A 21116-nucleotide genomic window follows, 5' to 3' on the forward strand; every position below is an offset into this window, starting at 1 on the left:
CTGAAATTTAGTGCAGCAGATGTGACTGTTATTTGCCATTCCAGGGAGGGATGTAAGTCCACGGTGTGTCACTGCTACTGTTCACTTTTCCATTTACTTTGTTTGATAAATCTGCTTGGCAGGTTTTAGTGTAACCAATCGTTAGATAAACTTTTTTTATCATTGTCTAAAGTCAAGGAAGATTACACAAGGGCACACGATATAACTGCTAAGCTGAGTGACAAGGGATTTCCGTTCGACCCTTGGTCTCGCTACAAATGACCTCAACCTTGGGCAGGTTACGGCACACTCCAGTTCATAGGATGTGACCTAAGGTGCTGAATCTGATATGGAGTAAAATTCCCCTCAAAACATTTGAAATAAATGGGTTAACACCACCACTAAAACAGCCAAGAGAGGAATTTCAGACAAATATATTAAGCAGTTATCCACATGGAAAGCAAGCGGAACTTCTTCATGGCAAACGAGCCAAAGGTGGGCAGCGGAAACGTTACAAGGACACCCTCAAAGTCTCCCTGATAGGGTGCGATGTCCCCACTGACACCTAGGAGTCCCTGGCCCAAGACCGTCCTAAATGGAGGAAGTGCATCCGAGAGGGCGCTGAGCACCTCTAGTCTCAACGCCGAGAGCGTGCAGAAATCAAGCGCAGACAGCGGAAGGAGCGTGCGGCAAACCAATCCCACCCACCTCTTCCCTCAACGACTATCTGTTCCACCTGTGACAGAGTCTGTGGCTCTCGTATTGGACTGTTCAGCCACCAAAGAACTCAGTTCAGGAGTGGAAGCAAGTCTTCCTCGATTCCGAGGGACTGTCTATACGATGATGACATGGAACAACTTCAGGGTCCATCTAACCATCCCCTTCCTGTCTGTTCTCCACGGTACTCACTCTCTACCATGCCAGTATAATTTCCAGCACCAGCCTTCCTTATAGCTTCTGAGTGAAATTGTCAATGTGTAGCATTATGGGGAGATTTTGCTGAAATGGGCTGAAATTCTCCAACTCATTTCACTTGGGGCCCCTATATCCAACAAAAAGGAGACATTCAACCAATTATCATAGGCTGGATTTGTTAGGCAAAGAGACAGCATGCTAACCTACCGCACCAGCCCATTCTCAGTGGTGAAAGCTGCCACGAAAACTAGAATTACTGAGTGCGACAATGCCAGAGAGCTGAATGCAAAACCATTAATGGAATCATTAGTCCAGCATTGAACTCAGCCAATGTGCGGATCAATAATGCTTTGCAGCCTGGTCCCTAAACGTTTTCATTGGCATTCATTAGTTAGACATAAGAATGAGACTAAATTTAATCTTTAGTGTTTTCCTCTTTCTCCAAAGATGATAAGGTTTGCTCTTTAAGGGAGGTTAATCAGAATCATGACTCCTGTTTCTGGATTATTGTACAAGAGGTTCAGATCAGAGCTGCCACACCATATTTTTAGACTGCTCCACCAGTTGCTATTTGCCCCCTTTTTCGAGTCACTCCTCCTGTGCCTGAGATCCAGCAGCTCAGCTCTTACCTCGAACACTCACATCTCTCGCCCCAGACCTAAGGGAATCTGTGCAGTCCGCCTGAAGCCAAATCAGATACAGGAATAACTTCCAGGCGCAAGTCCAGAGGTTAACATCGACTACTGCTACCCTTCCACATCTTTCTGCTTGGACTTTGAGCTGCTCTTCAGCTAACGCACTTCCACATAACCCACTCCCCCAACCCCTCCTCCCGCCTTCCCTACTCAAACACAAAGAAAGTGTTTACAACTCATCCAATTGATCGTCATCACGAGACACTCTCACATGGTTCCTGTTACAATCTGCTAGGACCCGTTCAAACAGCTGCTGTTGAAAATGCTCTGACTGTGTGATCACTGCCTAGGTTATTGGCGAAGTGATGAATGTGCCTTTTCACCACCACAGCCAGAATAATGTAACTGTTCCATTCAAATTACCGCTTGGCTCTTAAAGCCTCATCCCCCCCCCACCCCCATGTAAAAAAACTATTAAAAATAAAACCATTATTGAGGATGGCGCATAGCTGGTATAATGCAGTTACTAATATTTCATCTGCGATATGCCTTCTACAGGAATGCATGAATAATCTTATGGAATGTGCTGATTTGAAAAGGATCTAACTTGTGAAGCACATCCAGAAGAGAAAATGCTCATTGCTTTTAACATCGTTTATCAAGTATGTTTTGACCAAGATTTAGAAAAGGAGCACACCCATCAGGATCCCAGTTTTAAACAGTAGGCGTATGCAAAGAATTATAATGAACTTGCTATTTCTAATTAAATAAATAAATGCGAATCACTTTGTCAGGAATACTGTGGGAAACAACTGCTGAGTCTAACATTGTGAAGAAGTGAAATAAACCAAGGGGAGATTGGAATCAAATTTAAAAACACAGTGGCGGTGACCCAAGCTGAATTTGGCCAGTTCAAGATAAATAAAGAATACCTCAGACATAAAACAATAAATCTATTAATATGAGCCCAAGTTTCCCCAGGAGCTGGTCCTTTTTTTTGGAACAACTTGATTTTTCTGGACTATCTTTTTAGTTACAATTCTGGCCATTTAATTTGCGGCAGTGTAAGTGAGTTAGTGAGGTTCTTTTTTAGTTCAGTTTTTTTTTCAAAAGAGGGCGTTCCCAGCCACTTACCCCTGTTTAGGTGTTTGACCAGCAAATAGTTGCTCCAAACTAACTTAGGCCAGCGTATGTTGCCACTTCTGTCCGCACAGAAAAACCTTACCTACTGGAACTGCCGGGACAACGCAGAAGGTTAATCAGCAAGTGAAGGAGAAAGATTACTTTAAATGTTGCAGTGTGACTGGTCTGATGAAATGTTAGCCTATCTTTTTATGTAGGTGCTGATTGACTTGCTGTGCATTTCTGAGAAACATCATAGCATTGTTTAGATAAATGAGGTATATCAGCTAGTCCAGGTCGGTGATTGGAGTGTGGGCAGGTACAGCAGGAGCGGCGAGGCCAGGGTGAAGGAGCGGCGAGAGATTGTAGAGGGACGTGATCGGGGCCCAGAGGAGGCGTGAGTTCGGGGTCAGGGGCCCAGGGGCAGCACGGGCCAGCCCATACTGTGATGTGTGCGCACTAGGTCTGTGCAGCAGAGCTGGTCTCCAGTCGTCTTGGGTAACCCTTGCCACTGGACCAAGGCCTAGCTCTGTCAAGCCCGTGTGGTGGCTGATGTGCAACGGCCACCACACGTTAAAGAAATCCACGCACAGGCACCTTCCACCCTCGAGGATGCAATTCAGGTCCTTCATTGAAACGCCTGTGAGCTCATCCCTTTTTGGCATGGAAGCAAGTCAACCTCGCTTCGAGGAACCACCTATGATGATGAAGATGATTTCCAACATCTTCTGTTGATTTGAGAAGGAAATTCTATGAAGGAAAAAAGATTGCAGGGCTACGGGGAAAGGGCAGGGGAGTGGGCCTAGTTGAGAGTGAGTATGGGCTCGAGGGTCCGAATGGCCTTCTTCTGTGATGTAACCATTCTATGAACAGCTCAATTAGACTGACTTTAGGTTTAAAACATGTCTTGCATGTGGAGAGGGATGATTTCAACCTGTGATTGTGGACTGTAATTTCCCCTTTCTCATTGAACGATTCCCCACTCTCATGCTTGTGGAGAGGATTCGGGAGGAAATAGTTGCTGTCTGTAGATGAAGCAATAGTTATGTCTACATTTCTCTAAAATGACATTGTTTTTTTGGTGGTCTACCCTGATTTTTTTTTGTGGTGTGTTCTGCAGTGTCACCAGTTCAATTGAACCTAAAGGAATGTCCTGGAACCAGTCCGACAGTGTGGAGAAAGTTCTGCCCCACTGTAGTGGAGCTGATGGCTGAGTTCTCCATTGTAACTGAAGGGGTGGCACACATTTTATCACTCAAAGCTGAATCAGAAAGAAGTCTGAATTTTCACTCTGACAGCATACTGATCCGACTTAATAATAAACCGACTTAAATTCTTCCCGTTGAAGTTCTTCCTCATGAATGAAAGAAAGAACTTGCATTTACATAGCGCCTTTCACTACCACAGGACATCCCAAAGCACTACACAGCCTGTGAAGTACTTTTGAAGAGTAGTCACTGTTGTGATGTAGGAAACGCAGCAGCCAATTTGCGCACATGAAGATCCCGCAAACAGCAATGAAATAAATGACCAGATTATTGTTGTTTGAGGGATAAATGTTTGCCGGGACATCGGGAGAACTCCCCTGCTCTTCTTCGAATAGTGCCGTGGGATCTATTACATGCACCTGACAGGACAGAGTCTATTATAATGTAACGGCTCATCATAAATCACAGAGTTTACTGCACATTACCACCCGGGTACTACAACGTTCACATAAAATGTCCTGGAAGGTGTGACGATGCCAGTTTGTGTGTGAATCTGGGCAAAAACAAGGTCATATAGCCTAATTATGCATACTCCATTAGTGTATGTCTTTTACACACTCAGTTACTGAGCCGTGTACATTCAAAGTACATACAACATTAGGACTCAGTTTTCCCCAATTATCTGTGCTGTTTTTTTTGGCATGCACCGTTTTTTTTGGGTGTAAATTAAAATCTCCAAGTTTCCCCAAAGTTTCTCCGCTAGCGTAATTCACTTAGGTAGGATTTTTTTAGGCTACGATTTAAAAAAATCTCATTGGGGGCGTAACCTGCCACCCGCGCCAATTCTGGCCATTAAGCAAGTTTGGCCAGCTCCGATTTACTCCAATTTTTCTTAGGACGGTGTATGTGACCGCTCTGGAAAAACCTTCTGGGCAGTTAACAAAATCGGTGCAGGTAAGAGAATCAGTGCAGAAGATCCAGTTCCACGGCCGGGACAGCAACAGCAGAGAGGGAGGGAGAGGGTGGGGAGAAGAGGAGAGGGGAAGGGAGGCCTTTCGGCCAAGATTAGGAGTGGCACCGGGAGGGAGGGGGGGGGGTGATAAACTTTTGACATTAACTGTTTAATAATTTCATGCTGGTAAGCTGCTGCAATATGCGAGGTGCTTGTGCAGGTTGCTGTGAGCTGCCAGAATGTGTTGTATGTTCCACTTTCCAGCCTCAGCCCGCAGTGTGTCCCTCGTTACCATGGCAACCCAATCTTTTTGGCGCACGATCTTAGGCTCCACCCCCAAAGCTAAAGGACAGGCTACACGGCGCCAAAATCAACAATTCAAACGGGGAAAGTTGGACGATTTTTTTTTGCCGTAGTTGTGGCCCCCCAAAAAACGGGTGTAACTCTTCAAGTACGCCAAAAAACAGCATTGGGGAAAATTGAGCCCAACGTTTGTACAATGCACAGTGAATGGAGAGCTTGAAATGTGCTTGTTGAAGTATACAAGACATTTTTCATAACATCATGAGGCAGCTCCCAGTGAAAGTGTGATCCTGGTGTGTGGATGGCTCTATCCAATGAGATATGTCCCCAGTTCATGAACTTAGAACAGCAGTCACAACAAAATAATTTGTACCTGGAAGAGAACAGGCAGGCAGGAAGCCAATAGATATGGGGAGGGGGAAAGAGAACACATTCCACTAATTTGGGTAGCTCACATGACTTGACGTGACATTTTCTTAATCGGAATGTGCTGTTTTCTCCTGATTCGCTAGAAATTAGTAAACTGTAATGAGGAGGGCTGGTTTTCTTTCCTTTGAATGTTCAAGGGATTCACTGTAAAGTTATCCGCGGCAAGCAAGACATTAAAAGAGAACATAAGAACATAATACATAAGAATTAGGAACAGGAGTCGGCCATCTAGCTCCTCGAGCCTGCTCCGCCATTCAACAAGATCATGGCTGATTTCATTCCGATCAGCCTGAAGAATCTTTCACTGCACTTCCTCACACCAAGTCCCTCTTCCGTCACCTGTTCCTTCTCAAACTGCCACTGCTGCTATCTTGAGAAAGACAGCATTTTTGTCCAGGATACCACTTTCCATTCAAGTGCTACCACTTCCTCAGGCCGCGGCAGTGTCTGCTAAACCGCCTGCAGGAAATCACCAGATTCCGAAGTCAAAGGTCGCACAAATACCAAAACTCAAATAACTTATTTCTTTGACATGTCTACAGACTAAACATCTGCCATAAGCAAATTATTTTTTTCTGCACTCATCGGTTTTTTTTGACCCATCACAGAGGAACCCATGACTCCAATCTTGCACGTGCTCAGGAGATGCCGCACTGTGCTTCTGCCAAGACAAGTATCAAGGTGGACGCTGATGACTTCGGACCAGGAATTTTGGGAATGAACACTGCAACTTGAAAAGTTCAGGCAAACTAAAAGCAACCAAGTTCAGCAGGATTTTTCTAATGAAGCACCCATCTTTTGCTGGTTGAAAGGACAGAGATAGCATCCCAGATTTTCCTGTAACGCCGAGATGGTCACCACATTACAGGAAAGATGTGATTGCACTGGAAAGGGTGCAGAGGAGATTTACAAGAATGTTGTCTGGACTGGAGAATTTTGGCTATGAGGAAAGATTGAAGATGCTGAGTCTGTTTTCTTTGGAACAGAGGAGGCTGAGGGGGGACCCGATTGAGGTGTATAAAATTATGAAGGGCTTGGATAGAATGGATAGGAAGGACCTGTTTCCCTCGGCAGAGAGGTCAACAACCAGGGGACATAGATTTAAAGTAATTGGGGGGAGGTTTATAGGAGATATATGGGGAAGTTTCTTTACCCAGAGGATGGTGGGGGTCTGGAACTCACTGCCTGAAAGGATGGTAGAGGCAGAAAGCCTCACTGCATTTAAAAAATAAGAACATAAAAACATAAGAAACAGGAGCAGGAGCAGGCCATACAGCCCCTCCAGCCTGCTCCGCCATTTAATACGATCATGGCTGATCTGATCTGATCATGGATTCAGCTCCACTTCCCCACCCACTCTCCATAACGTTTAAGAAACTGTCTATTTCTGTCTTAAATTTATTCAGTGTCCCAACTACCACAGCTCTCTGAGGCAGTGAATTCCACAGATCCACAACCCTCTGAGAGAAGAAATTTCTCCTCATCTCAGTTTTAAATGGGCGGCCCCTTATTCTAAGATCATGCCCCCTAGTTCTCGTCTCCCCATCAGTGGAAACATCCTCTCTGCATCCACCTTGTCAAGCCCCCTCATAATCTTATACGTTTCGATAAGATCACCTCTCATTCTTCTGAATTCCAATGAGTAGAGGCCCAACCTACTCAACCTTTCCTCATAAATCAACTTGGATGCGCACTTAAAGACCGACTTTGCGACCGGGGTTTTAGCGATATTTCACCATATTTGGAAAAAAAACTGTCGGCGGGAATTTCGGGCACCTTTTTGTGGCGACGTTTTCCACGTACCGCTGGGGAGAGGAGCAAGACCTGAAATAAAGTTTTTGCCCGAAATTTGTCTCTCTCTGCACCCAGAATACCGACAGGGAAAAACCTGTCGTGCAGCCCAGCCAGCAGCGGTAAGTATGAAGACCTGCAAAAAAGGTAAGTTAAAGTTTTTATTTTAAAATTATTTTTCAGCGATTTAGTAGGTAAGGGTTTTGTGAATGTTTTGTGAAATTTTTTTTCCCAATTTTTTGGGGGATATTTCCCCCCCCCCACCCCCATCCCAAGTTCTCTCTTGCAGCGCTATCGGCCTCGGACTAAAGTTGCCGAAATTCGCGGTTTTGCAAACCCTCGTGCAATGCCGACTTTTACCGCTGTGCAAATTAAATGCTGAATATCCGGCCTACCAACGGTAGCAAAGCAAAAACGGTAATTTTGGCGAAAAGATACCGTTTTCGCTGAAAATCGAATTTCTAGCTCTTAAAGTGCCGTAATCTAACAGGACTACGGACCAAGAGCTGGAAAGTGGGATTAGGCTGAATAGCTCTTGGTCAGCCGGCACGGACACGATGGGCCGAAATAACCTCCTTCCGTGCTGTAAATTTCTATGATTCTGTGGGTGACGTAGACTGTAACTTTTGCCATCTAGCTCAACCGGTCTCACCGTTGATAACTTACTCCACATTTTCCTGCTATACTGTGGTGCAGCAAACCTAGCGGCCAATCAGACACGGTGCAGCCAGTGAATGGCAATGGTATTCGAACGCTGTCAGGACCGCCTTGGTCATCGATTGAGCTTTATCGTTTCAATCGCTGTGTAGGTTCTGGATTTTTTTTCCCGCTGCTCATTACATTAAAATTGCCCTCACCATTTACCCAAATCGGTTTTGCTCCATAGAAACCATAGAAACATAGAAAATAGGTGCAGGAGTAGGCCATTCGAGCCTGCACCACCATTCGATATGATCATGGCTGATCATGCAACTTCAGTACCCCATTCCTGCTTTCCCTCCATACCCCTTGATCCCTTTAGCCGTAAGGGCCACATCTAACTCCCTTTTGAATATATCTAACGGACTGGCCTCAACAACTTTCTGTGGTAGAGAATTCCACAGGTTCACAATTCTCTGAGTGAAGATGTTTCTCCTCATCTCTGTCCTAAATGACTTACCCCTTATCCTTAGACTGTGACCCCTGGTTCTGGGCTTCCCCAACATCGGGAACATTTTTCCTGCATCTAACCTGTCCAATCCTGTCAAAACTTTATATGTTTCTATGAGTTCCCCTCTCATTCCTCAAAATTCCAGTGAATACAGGCCCAGTCGATCCAGTCTTTCTTCATATGTCAGTCCTGCCATCCCGGGAATCAGTCTGGTAAACCTTCGCTGCATTCTCTCAATAGCAAGAATGTCCTTCCTCAGATTAGGAGACCAAAACTGTACACAATATTCAAGATGTGGCCTTACCAAGGCCCTGTACAACTGCAGTAAGACCTCCCTGCTCCTATGTTCATCCCGGAAATTCGTTTAGAATGGAAGAATAAAGCAACTTTGTGAAAATTCAAAAATATAATTAAAGCTGTTGACTGAGTAAAACCAGTCACAGTCACAGTCACAGAGCCTGAATAGGAGAAGCAGGCCCAAACATTCGGAATCAAGCTTAGAACAATGACGTTGATTATTCAGCTGCCAGTTTATACTATGTTGGCATCGCAGTCCATGAAGGCAGGAAATTGGATCCGGTGCTAAAATTAGATCTTTATCAATCAAACTCTCACTGCAAACAAATGTATTTCTCTCCATTACGAGATAGCAGGAAGTTTAAAGATCCACGCTAACATACATATATATTGATTTAAAATGTCTCAATTGTCATTAGGTTTTAGGCCTGGAATCCTCCATATTTGGCTCTTGGATTTAACAGGCGGGATGCCTTTAAAAAAAAAAGTATTTTTTTTATACATCTTAAACTTAAAGAATTATTAATAATTATATAAACGTAACCAGCTAACTCCATGCACAATAGTTTGAGAGACTTGTACGCAATTTCATGAGGAGAAATAAAATACATTCCTTAGATGCTTTCTGAGGACTTGGTCATCGCCTACCATCAGGAGACTCTTTCAGAAACAGTTTAGTTATTTTTACTGTCATTGGGTTTGGGGGCTAGAACCGTCTAGCACCTCCCTTTAGCGGTTCTCTGCCCTTGGAATTGGCCAACGTTGAACTTGTATTTTTGACATATCTACATAACTGCACCCTTGGGCTCAAACACACTGACTGAAAGGAATGACTCATTTTGTAAGCACTGTCATTAAGATTTGAACTTTTTTTTTCTATTATAATAACACATCATAATTGCTTTGCAGTGCAATGACTGTTGCAAGAGGGAAGCCTTTAATGAACCCTTGGCCTGTTGAGCAAATACGGACTCTGCACATGCAGCACAAACAATACTTCAATGGCACTGATAGTGGATCAGACTGATGGTAATCCATGGAGATGAGTTTACACAACAGTATAAAGGTATACACAAACTTGATTAAAGTAATGATCTAAAACTCACTGAATGGCTCAGTTGATTAAGGCCATGAGTAAATGAGCCATCCAGACTTAGTAGGTAGACCCCCAGTCTGTCATCACAGTGAGGGTGGTAGTAAGTATGCTGCAACAGGCCTGAGTGTCACTGGGCTGGGGAGAGAAATATCAGCCAAAGTTCCCACTCCTGACCATTGTCCAGTGACCTCAGGTGTGTTGTGGATGGGGGAGGGGGGCGGTGGTGGAGTTGGTGCGTGGGGTGGATGTGGGGGTGTGTGGGTGTGTGTGTTATAGGGTGGGTGTTGGGTGGGTGTGGGGAGGTGGGTATGGGGGGGTATGTTGTGGGGTGGGTGTAGGGTTGTGTATCTGGGGTGGGTGTGGGGGGTGGGTGTGAAGGGGGGGTGTTGGTGAGGTGGGTGTGGGGGGATGGGTGAGGGGGGTCTGTTGTGAGGTGGGTGGTTAGGGGTGTGTGTGGTGGTAGGTATGGGGTGGGTGTGGGGGGGTAGGTATTGGGGGGGTGGGTATGGGGTGTGTGTGTGTGGGGTGGGAGTAGGGTGGGTGTAGGGTGGGTGTGGGGTGGGTGTGGGGTGGGTATGGGGTGTGTATTTGTGGGGTGGGTGTGGGGGGCTGGGTGTAGGGTGGTGGAGGGGGGGGTGAGTGTGGGGGTGTGTGTTGTGAGGTGGGTGTGGGGGGGATATGGGGGGGGTGGGTTTGGGGGGGTGCGTTGGGGGGGTGGGTGTGGGGGTGTGTTGTGGGGGCTGGGTGTAGGGTGGTGGTGGGAGGGGTGAGTGTGTGGGTTTGTGTTGTGAGGTGGGTATTGGGGGGATATGGGGGGGTTGGGTTTGGGGGGGTGCGTTGGGGGGGTGTGTGTGGGGTGGTTGTGGGAGGGGTGAGTGTGGGGGTGTGTGTTGTGAGGTGGGTGTGGGGGGGGGCGCTATGGATGTGGGGGTGGTGTGGGGGTGGGGAGGATGGGTGTTCTGTGTTGTGTGATTAATTCCTTAACATCCTCAGTCTTTCCGTCCATCTATAATCTGAAAACGTTTAAAATGCAAGTTGAACATTAGCCAATCACTGCGACTTGATTTACCGATCTTCCCTTTTGCCTTTTTCAACCTTGATGCTGCCTTGCACTTTGGGCCTTTTTCCTTTTAGTCAATACTATAAATTATGAATTGTACAATAGGTGAGCTATATTGTTTTCAGCATTAATGCCCCGTTGCCTGTAGCTTCCATCATTTTGCTTTCTTTCTCCAAGGGGCCTGGGTCCGTTGGGCTGGAGCCCTCGGAATAGCCCTGGACATTGGCACTCTGTGATCTACAACAACAACTTGCATCTGTACAGCGCCGTTAACAAAGTCAAGTATCCCAAGGTGCTTCACGTAATCTGACAACAAAGTTGACATCGAGCCAAAGGAGGAGGCATTAGGGCAGGTGAGCAAAACGCTTGATCAAAGAGGTAGGTTTTAAGGAGTGTCTTAAAAGAGGAGCGAGAGGTGGAGAGGGTTACAGTGGGGATTCTAGAGCTGAGGACTAGACGTCTGAAGGCACAGTCTACAGTTGCCAACCCTCGAGCTGCCAGATATTGAACATTTCTCTCCAGGACACTGCTGTGAGTGGCCCAGGAGCAAAATTATTCAAACAAATTGTACGTTGATTTCATTTTCTTAGAGCACTTTCATTTATTAGTTGAAAAAATATTGTAGAATCGATTTGAATAATAAAGAGTGTGTTCACTTTACCCTTAGTATGGGAAGGTGGTGCATCAGAAGGATGGACGTTTTGCGGGGGGGGGGCAATGGTGGGAGTGTGGGGAGGGCCGATTGGATGCGAAAGATCATGTGATGAAACCTCCAGGAATACGTCCAACCAGAGTTTGGCAACCCTAGCACGACCGCCAATAAGATCATTCAATAAGATGGTATTTCTTCACAATGGGGTTCCTTCACTCTTCTTCCCTTCCCCCGCCCCTCCCGCCCCTCCCAACCCCCTTCCCCCACCTCCAAAAGTAAAGCATTAAGTTCGTTGGCCCAGTTGACTACAGGCAAATGGAGAGTACGTGATGAATGCACATCAAGTATGGTATCGAATTTAGGTTTTAAAATAGGAGGTCAATCCTCTCATATATCTCTAGTCAGTGAGGAGTAACCTTTCCTCTCCACAAAAGACTGGTGACTCACTCGGGCTTCAGGATTAGTCAGCCATAAAATGAGTCAAAGCACAGCAGGAATTATAAGGTTTTGTTTAGTTAATGGGTCATTGCCGCTAAGTTTGTAACCCAGGCTAGATGTGGTACTGTGGATTATTGTCGCATTTAAAAAAAATTAAACTTTACGCAGCTGTGCTGTCGGATCCAAATACTTTTGTGTGGTCAGCGGGATGTTTTACTCCACTGTTTCATTCAGATGGCAGATTCTCTTCATAAATTGTAGATTAAAAACATCTGTAAACTGCCAAAACTCTCAAATAAACCCCAAAAATGCGGGGATTGCACGGCAGGCCAGTGAGCATCTGAAAGAGAAAGGCAGACTAATATTTAGACATTTGACCTGACCCTCCTTTCGCTTTCAGATACTGACTGACTTGCTCAGCCTTTCCAGCTCTGTCTCTTTTATAAGGTTGTTCCTTTTGGGCTCGCAATAGAAGCCCAATGACAGAGCCTCCTGTGTGATTCTGAAAGCTTCTGAAAAATAAAATAATAGCATCCAATAGCCAGTTGAATCAAAGGTCAGCCATTTATTGCAACAAAGCCTCTGTGCACAACAGTGAATTACCATCTCGCCAGGCCGTGAGATTGGCCACTGAATAAAGAATTATTTGCCACAAGATATTTTGTTTCCTTCTCGTGCCGCCCTTGCCCTTTTCGTCTGTTCTCCGACCACCAGCCTTCCTTACAGAAGTGTCATAGTGGTAAGAGAAAAACAACTGGCCCAGTTTTGCCAGCAGTTGGGTACTACAGCAGCTAAATGATGGTGAATTTCCACTACTGTGACCACACACTGACGTCTCAGTGGTCACAGGCACTCAAATCCTCTTAATGTCCAGGATGATGACTCCAATTAAGTTCTCAATAGAACTGTACAATGGTGGACACAGTGAGTAGGTGGTGCAGTTAGCTCAAATGGACTTGCCATATAAATCCCATGGCTACCAGAGCAGGTCAGAGGCTGGCTAGACTCCCACCAGAGGGCCATTCCTCCTGACACCCCAAAGCCTCTTCACCATTTACAAGGCACAAGTCAGGAGTGCAGTGGAATACTCTCCAATTGCCCAGATGGATGCAGCTCCAACAACACTCAATAAGCTCGGCACCATCCAGGACAAAGCAGCCCGCTTGATTGGCAGACCATCCACCATCTTAAACAACTACTCCCTCCACCACCGGCATACCAGGACTGCAGTGTGTACTATCCACAGCATACACTGCAACAAGTCACCAAGGGGCTTCTTCGACAACACTCTCAAACCCGTGACCTCGGGCACCTAGAAGGGTGAGGGTGCATGGGAAGACCATCACCTCCAAGTCACACACCAAACCTGACGTGAACATATATCGTTGTTCCCTCATTGCCACGGGGTCAAAATGCTAGAACTCCCTACCTAACAGCACTGTGAGAGCACCTTCACCACACGGACTGCAGCGGTTCAAGAAGGTGCCACCTTCTCAGGAGCAATTAGGGATGGGCAATAAGTGCTGGTCTTGCGAGCGACGCCCACAGCCCGAGAATGACTATTTTTAAAAATAGGAACTGATAAGGGAATAAGGGGTTATGGAGAGCAGGCAGGGAAGTGGAGCTGAGTCCATGGTCGGAGCAGACTCGAGGGGCCTTATGGCCTTCTCCTGCTCCTATTTCTTATGTTCACATACCTTGGTGCAGACACATCGCCTCTCCTCCGAACATGGGCCAACATTAGAAGTGACAACCACAGGAGAGTCTGAGGTGCATCTATCGGCTCTGCCAGCTATAGAATATATGTGAGAGGATGAAAAATCAAGATTGAGCAAGAATAATTTATTCAAATTAAAACAACTAATCTTCGCATACACTCTTCCACTAACTGAATTCAATACTAAAATATTTATGCCAAAGACCTTTTCAGAAGGAAAATGTATTCACATTTTGTGTAAAGTTGATGTCATGTTAGTGTTTGGTATCCATTTACATTGGTAGGGATTAAATATTGTACAAGATCAAAAGAGAAATGCCATTACTGGATATATCTGAAACAGAAACAGAAATGCCAGGAGTGCACAGCACATCAATTAGCATTTGAAAGCGAGGTTAATGCTTGGAGTGGGTCCCCTCACCAGAGATGAAATGTTAACTAACCTTCTCTTTCACAGGAAGATCAATCTGCTGTACATTTCCAGCATTATCTGATTTCATTGCAAATAGTAAATGGGTTTATTACTATATTTGTGGTCATATGTAAGCAAGTGAAGGAAATTGCAAAGAAATTAGGTTAAACATAGCACATAGATGCTTACACAGCACTGAAAGCATTAAAGGCAGAAAAGTCTCTACTTTGCAATGAACCTGAACTCAGGTTTCTGGAACCATTTCCTTTCCTCGTTATGTAATCGACAAATATTCCAGCTCTGAGTCAATCCCTGAATCAAGAGGCCTACCACAGTGCTGTGAGGGGACAGTTTCACAGAACCCTGTCAAATATGGAGTCAAAAAGTTAAATAAAATCCCAGGGTTAATTTCATGTTGCAGTAGCTATAATGTGATTTGGACGGTACCATAGAATGTGCAGCACAGAAACAGGTCATTCGGCCCAACTGGTGTTTGTGCTCCACACGAGCCTCCTCCCACCCCTCTTCATCTAACCCCATCACCATATCCTTCCATTTCTTTCCCGCTCATGTGTTTATCCAGCTTCCCCTATGGGAAGATGTTGAAGATTCCAATGTTGTTTTGGAGTGTATGGAGATGTTAAAATCTTGTACTTAAGCCAATGTGCATTAATGATACTCTTAATCCGTCACCTCAAATTATTTTCACCACTGCCATCAGCAGTATTAGACCTGTAACATCAATACTTCATCATCATCATCATAGGTGGTCCCTCGAACGAGAATGACTTGCTTCCACATCAGTTCACAGATGTTTCAATGGAGGACCCGATATTCCAGTCCTGAACTCCAGTTGAGGGGGTGGAAGATGCCTGTGCGTGGATTTTTTTAACATGTGGTGACCTTTGTACATCAGCCACCACACGGGCTTGACAGAGCTCGGTCTTTATCCAGTGGCAAGGGTTAACCAGGATGACTGGAGACCTGCCCTGCTGCACAGACCTAGTGCGCACACATATCGCAGTGTGGGCTGATCCGTACTGCCCCTGTGCCCTCGGCTCTTCTGGGCCCCGTACCCTCATGTGCCGCACCTCCGCCACGATCTCTCGCCGCTCCTCCGCCACAAAACACTCGCCGCGCCTTCACCACCGTCTCCCACCACACCTCCGCACCAAACATTCGCCGAACCTCCGCCACGATCACCCGCCGAATCTCAGCCACGATCCCTTCCCGCTCCGCTGCTTTACCAGGGCCCCGCCGATGCTCCAAACGGCAACCTGGGTCCTGATGACGTCACCCAGTCGCCCACCTCGAAGCCGTCGCACACTTGGAGCAGCTCGCGCTGGATGTTGTAATGGTTTGCTCCAGCTCTTAGACTTCCCGACTTGTGGAGGTGTTCTCTCACAGGTCGGGGGGCCACAATGTTCCAGGGCCCATCGCTCCAGCTCTCAGACTTCCCGACCTGTAGAGTTTTACTTCGCCAATACTTCACCCTCATGTTAGCACCGTTCAAAATACCCTGTTCAGACACAACCCAAGTTTGGAAGGGCAACATCTAGAATTACCGTGCTGGGTGTTTTTCACAGATCAGATAGATATAATACAATAGGTTGACACACTTTACTGAAATACTAGTAACACTGAACTGCTTTTCCACAGATGAGTTAAATAATATGTGAGTCCCATCTGGATTGTGTTTATGACAAAAATAATTAATGTATAAACGTAATGAGATCAGTCGGGCAAGCTCCATTGATGAGGTTCAAGATCACCGTATAACCAGAAGGGAAGGCAGTTTGCCGAGGCAGCTCAGCTTGATGTCCAGCTGAAAACCGGGGCTGGACACGTGGACCTAAATCAATCCTGCACGATATCAGAAGAGCAAAGGTTAAAAAGGACAATCTGGCGCAGGAAGTTGCAGCAGTCGTAATGTGTCTGCGCTGAAAGCAGAAGTAATTACACATGAAGTGAAAGCGGGCAGATCATTTCCAGAAACGACTGGAATGTGTGCGGGTCGTTACAGAGCATTGGATTCCAAGTAGAATAGCCACAGCATGGGTTTGCCCCTCTAGTTCCTCTTATGAACAGCACTTCAATGCATTGCACATGGAGCCAAACATATTGGGTTAAATTTCCATAAGAATGTACTGAAGCAAACCTGGCATGTATGTACCAATGAATAATAGGGGTGCAGTGGTTATGATTAATTTTTCTGTCATTGATTTATTATTGGGTAGAATTAATTTTTGTTTGATTAATTGTTGGGACCCAATATATTTACCCTTTCCTCTGTTCTTATGCTGTGTTCAGCAACTTTACAGGCACCGGTAAACAGTCAGATTTTTGTTTGTTCTGAGAGATTACGTCCATGCACTGCAGCACCCTGAAAAAGAGGCCCAATCCGAGAGAGGGAGAAAACAGCTTCCTTCATTCATTTTCATGGCCGTTTAAAATCATAAACCATTTAATCATTCAATTGTCATTTTAGTTTGATTACAAATTGATTATTTACTAATCATTAAACTTTACAGGTTAGTTCCGGTAATCAAATGCAATATTTAACATGTTAAACCCATTCACCTGCATACACCCATACAATATTGCAGTCCAAACACTCGTGGATACACATAAGTGGTTTATTTTATTGCGCTCTTTACTTTTGTGCACTCTATGAGGTTTGGAAAAACATATAGCGCTTGTTTAACAACACAAAGCTGTTAACCTTTACTGCGCCACAGACAGATGGCTTCAATCAGGTTAGAATCCTGCAAAGTTACAGCGCAGAAGGTCACACAGCCCATCGTTCTTGTGATGGCTCTTTGAAAGAGCTGGGGCCATCAATGGCTTTAATTATCTGGCAATGGCCCTTTGTGTACTGACACATTTTTAAAGATCAAAGATTAACCGTGTTGCATCTATGATGTGATCGGAGCTGGCTTTAGCCATTTTTTTCACCTTAAATTTTATAAATGAGGGAGAAATGTTGGCCAATCCACCAGGAGTATTCCCTACTCTTCTTCAAATAGTGCCATAGGGTCTTTGATATCCACCCAACTGAGACACAGGAACTTAATTTAACATCTCATCCAAGGCATGGATGCTACATCAATGAAGTGTTCCTTCAGGACTACACTGAAGTGTCAGCCAAATTATATGTTCAATTTTTGGAGTGAAGCTCGAACTCCCAACCTCCGGACTCAGAGGCAACAATGCTGCCAGATGACATTTGAGAACAAAAAAAAAATCTTCACAATAATTCTTCCCATTATCTCACATTACAATTCTGGTATATCTGTCATCAGACGTAAATGGCACTCTCAGACAACAGTGTGACCCCTGTGAGTCGGCCACGTCATGTGTTGTGACGTGCGTTCCAGTGACATAGAATAACATGCAACATGAAAATGTCACGGACCAGTAAACTGAGAACACAGATAGTATTATCCCGCACAGTCACTGCCAGCAGTGTTAGAATTTTATGACACAGAACGAGAATGGATGTTTCGGATCATACCCGTACAATGGTCCTCATTGTAAAATAAAAATAATTCAAACCAGAACAACAGTCGCCACCTGACATTCCTCTGTTACGGAACAGAATTGATGCCACGTGCGTGACTAGATCTAATGCAACCAATGCTTCCTGTTGGACCTGTGCACAGATCTACTATCAAAGCTTGCAACACATCGCAAACTAAACAGCTTTTCACAAGAAGGTGGCAGAATAGCCCTTATAACGGAGAGTTTTCAAGTGAGGGTGGGTGCGTGTGCATATTACACATTGTTCTGATTGCATTATTTTATCATTTGTGAGTGTACTCATGGCGGACATCGGAGTGTACGGAAATTTTGCTTGGGTGCTTGTGCAAAACAAATAAGTGCACTTCCATTTGATCATGATTTAAACTGTTCTGCTCAATTTTTCACTTAACCCTTGTTTCTTTATCAGTTAAATCTCCCACAGCATTTCTGGTAACTCCTGTAGCGGGAGCCTTGTAGGGACAGCCAAGTTGTTGCACCAGAAAGAGAGTCCCTGAGGGCAAGAAATAAATCAGACTACATTCCTAATAGTCCGTGTGACAACTGAAAGTCGGCGCAAATTAGAGATTTGGTTTAGAACAGGACTTATCTTTCGGATATGACGTTACACCGAGGCCCCGTCTGCTCTCTCAGGTGGACGTAAAAGATCCCACGGCACTATTTTGAAGATGAGCAGGGGAGTTATCCCCAGTGTCCTGGCCAATATTTATCCCTCAATTAACATAATAAAAAAACATTATCTGATCATTATCACATTGCTGTTTGTGGGAGCTTGCTTGTGTGCAAACTGGCTGCTGCGTTTCCTACATTACAACAGTGACTACACTCCAAAAAGTACTTCATTGGCTGTAAAGCACTTTGACAAGTCCTGGGGTTGTGAAAGGTGCTATATAATTCAAATCTTTCTTTCTTATGTTAGAATTCATCTATAGGGGTAAAACAATAATCCAATTTTTTAAGACCCAAAACCCCAAATTTCAATTATCCATAATATAGTTGAAGACACTTTCTGCAGAAACAAATATTTTCACTTGGATACTTAACAGTAGCTTGATTCCCTTGTGTCCCTCAAGACTTTGCTTTAAAAGAACACCTTTGCTCATCTGCCCAGCTGAACCTGTTACTGCTTCAGCTTTTCAAAGTGTTTTGCTGTAGATTTTTCCCCTCTGACTTTAAATGTAGTTGCTCATCAGATGCCTTTATATTACTTTCAAGTCATAAAACCACCAGTCACCAATCTCAGGAGCTCTCCCACATTCCAACAAACAAAACCTCCGACGGGCATCTTGTTAAGTATGATACAGGTTAATTCCCTGGTGAAGTGCGACATCACCACTGACACCTGGGAGACCCTGGATGAAGACCGCCCTAAGTGGAGAAAGTGCATCCGGGAGGATGTTGAGCTCCTCGAAGCTCAACGCTGCGAGCGTAAAGAGATCAGGCGCAGGCAGCGGAAAGAACGTGTGGCAAACCAGTCCCACCACCCCCTTCCCCCGACGAATGTCTGTCCCACCGGTGACAGGGTCTGTGGCTCTCATGTTGGACTGTTCAGCCACCAAAGAACTCACTTTAGTCGTGGAAGCAAGTCTTCCTCGATTCCGAGGGACTGGCTATGATGACAGGTTAATGCCCCAACTGAAAAGTCCTTCCTGGTGCCACGTTAAGGAAGCTGGATGGATGTAAAACCTTGGAGGCATTGCAATTGGCCCTGAAGGCCCCCTACATTTGGATAACCCGTCAACACTCACTCGCCAGGCTAAGGCACGAAGAATGTCCACTTGGATGAGCCACTGAGCCCCGTGCAACTGCACCCCAAGATGAGCCACCACCTTTAGGAAGAGAAGGATGGAGAGGGTTTGGGGGGATAGGAAACAATGTGAAAAAGCACTCCTTTAGCATAGTGCAAAATAAATCTCACTTTGAAATCATAACTGATAAACAAAATGTATAATGATCCAAACCTAAAGTTTGCAGCATAACTTTTTGTAGAGTTACTTTGAAAAAGCCCACAATACGAGGGTCTGTTTCTAACATTTAAAATTCCCCTGCTTGTGACTCAATGGCAGAAGGAAACTGCAGTGATTTATTTACATCAGACCAGAAGTGCTGGAATTCCAGTCTCGCAGTGATAAAAGAGGAATGCTACTCGCCATGGAATTTTAACATTTATATATATATATATATAATATATGATATTATATATATAAAAACAGTTAAGACGAGTCAATAGATGAGCTAAGCTTAAGTTAAAGATCTTATGCAGAGCTAGCTGCAGGTTAAAGCACATGTTACACTCTCGTTAACTATAAAAGCTAATAATTAAACATCAGGAAGAAAAGAGTAGACCTACCAGGACCTGTAGCTTGTGTATTGGCAGAGAAACTGCACTGCAGATTATGGAAACCCGATTAAACAAACTAAAGCATTCTGGAAGGGTTCGTCCTTGTTAAGCAACTTGTGTCTGCACTCCATGAAAATCCACTCGCTTTCTAAGCCTGTTTCAACTTACACGCCACGCAGGCCTCCCAGAAGGAACGTTAGACTTTTTTTTTGGAAGGGGAGGGGAGATTGATTTTGCATGAAAAATGACTGCAGCCTTCCCCTTTTCCTTAATCCTGGCCTTTTGGCCTTAGGCAAACACTGCACGGGGAGGGCAGAAGGTAAATTGAAAAGGCAGCCTTTTTGGAACCAGATGTTTGCCATACTGTGGGAAGGGGTGGACTTTCAGGAGTTGGGGCGGAGGGGGGGCTGGGGGGGGAGCATGCAACTTCCAGTCAAAGAGCTGATAAATGAAACCTTGTATTGCTAAAGAATGCTGAAGCGTTTCTTTTTTTTATTTTTGAATCACGTGCTCGGCTGGCCCGTGTTTTTTTTTTAATTGAAGCCAGATTGACCAGTTTGTGACTGTAACAATTATGAGCTCTCGCTTTTGCCATTCTCGTTCCCTCCGTCCCAGAATGCTGCTGAATTTTCGCTGGAATGCACAGTTCCTTTCAATCTGTCATGAGCACAGTTACAGAGTTTCTCAGCTTTCACGGCCCAGATGTCTGAGACGTGCCGCTGTGTCTCTCAGCCCGAGCTGCTCCCTTGAACCATCTGGATTCTCATGCAGCGAGGCTTCGACTGCAACTTCCAGCACAGTTTTGAATGGCCGATCAGTGTGACTTTGTAGAACATGGAGCTTTGCGAGAAAATTGATACTGTCGCCATGCTTTTAGAAGTGAGCAAAGATACAAATGAAAATCAAAGGGCCGTTCGCAACTCATCTTAATGACAGTGATGATATAATGTCATATTAGAGATCGCTAGCTATTCGCAATATCTACATGTATATCAATCCAACACATTTAACCTAAACTTAAACATGCAGATATTTGCTGATAAACATTGTCTACCATTATATGACTGTCATACACATTT

At 45.0% G+C, this 21116-nt stretch overlaps 1 protein-coding gene across 7 annotated transcripts in view; it reads right to left on the reverse strand.

Moving 5' to 3' along the window:
- The window catches only part of LOC139232464 (serine/threonine-protein kinase Nek6-like), a 337407-nt gene that overhangs the window by 257122 nt on the left and 59169 nt on the right, over nt 1-21116 (reverse strand). The window contains exon 1 of one of the 7 annotated variants that reach the window (XM_070862684.1): nt 20047-20365. The exons of 5 other annotated variants lie outside the window; for them this stretch is intronic. The gene's annotated coding sequence lies outside the window, so the exon portion shown is untranslated. Of the gene's footprint in view, nt 1-1523; nt 1660-20046; nt 20366-21116 lie in introns of those variants that run through there. One more of the 7 variants, XM_070862685.1, reaches the window with a different exon arrangement.

This window comes from Pristiophorus japonicus, chromosome 20, assembly GCF_044704955.1.
Source record: "Pristiophorus japonicus isolate sPriJap1 chromosome 20, sPriJap1.hap1, whole genome shotgun sequence".
In the NCBI taxonomy this organism is placed as follows: Eukaryota; Metazoa; Chordata; class Chondrichthyes; family Pristiophoridae; genus Pristiophorus; species Pristiophorus japonicus.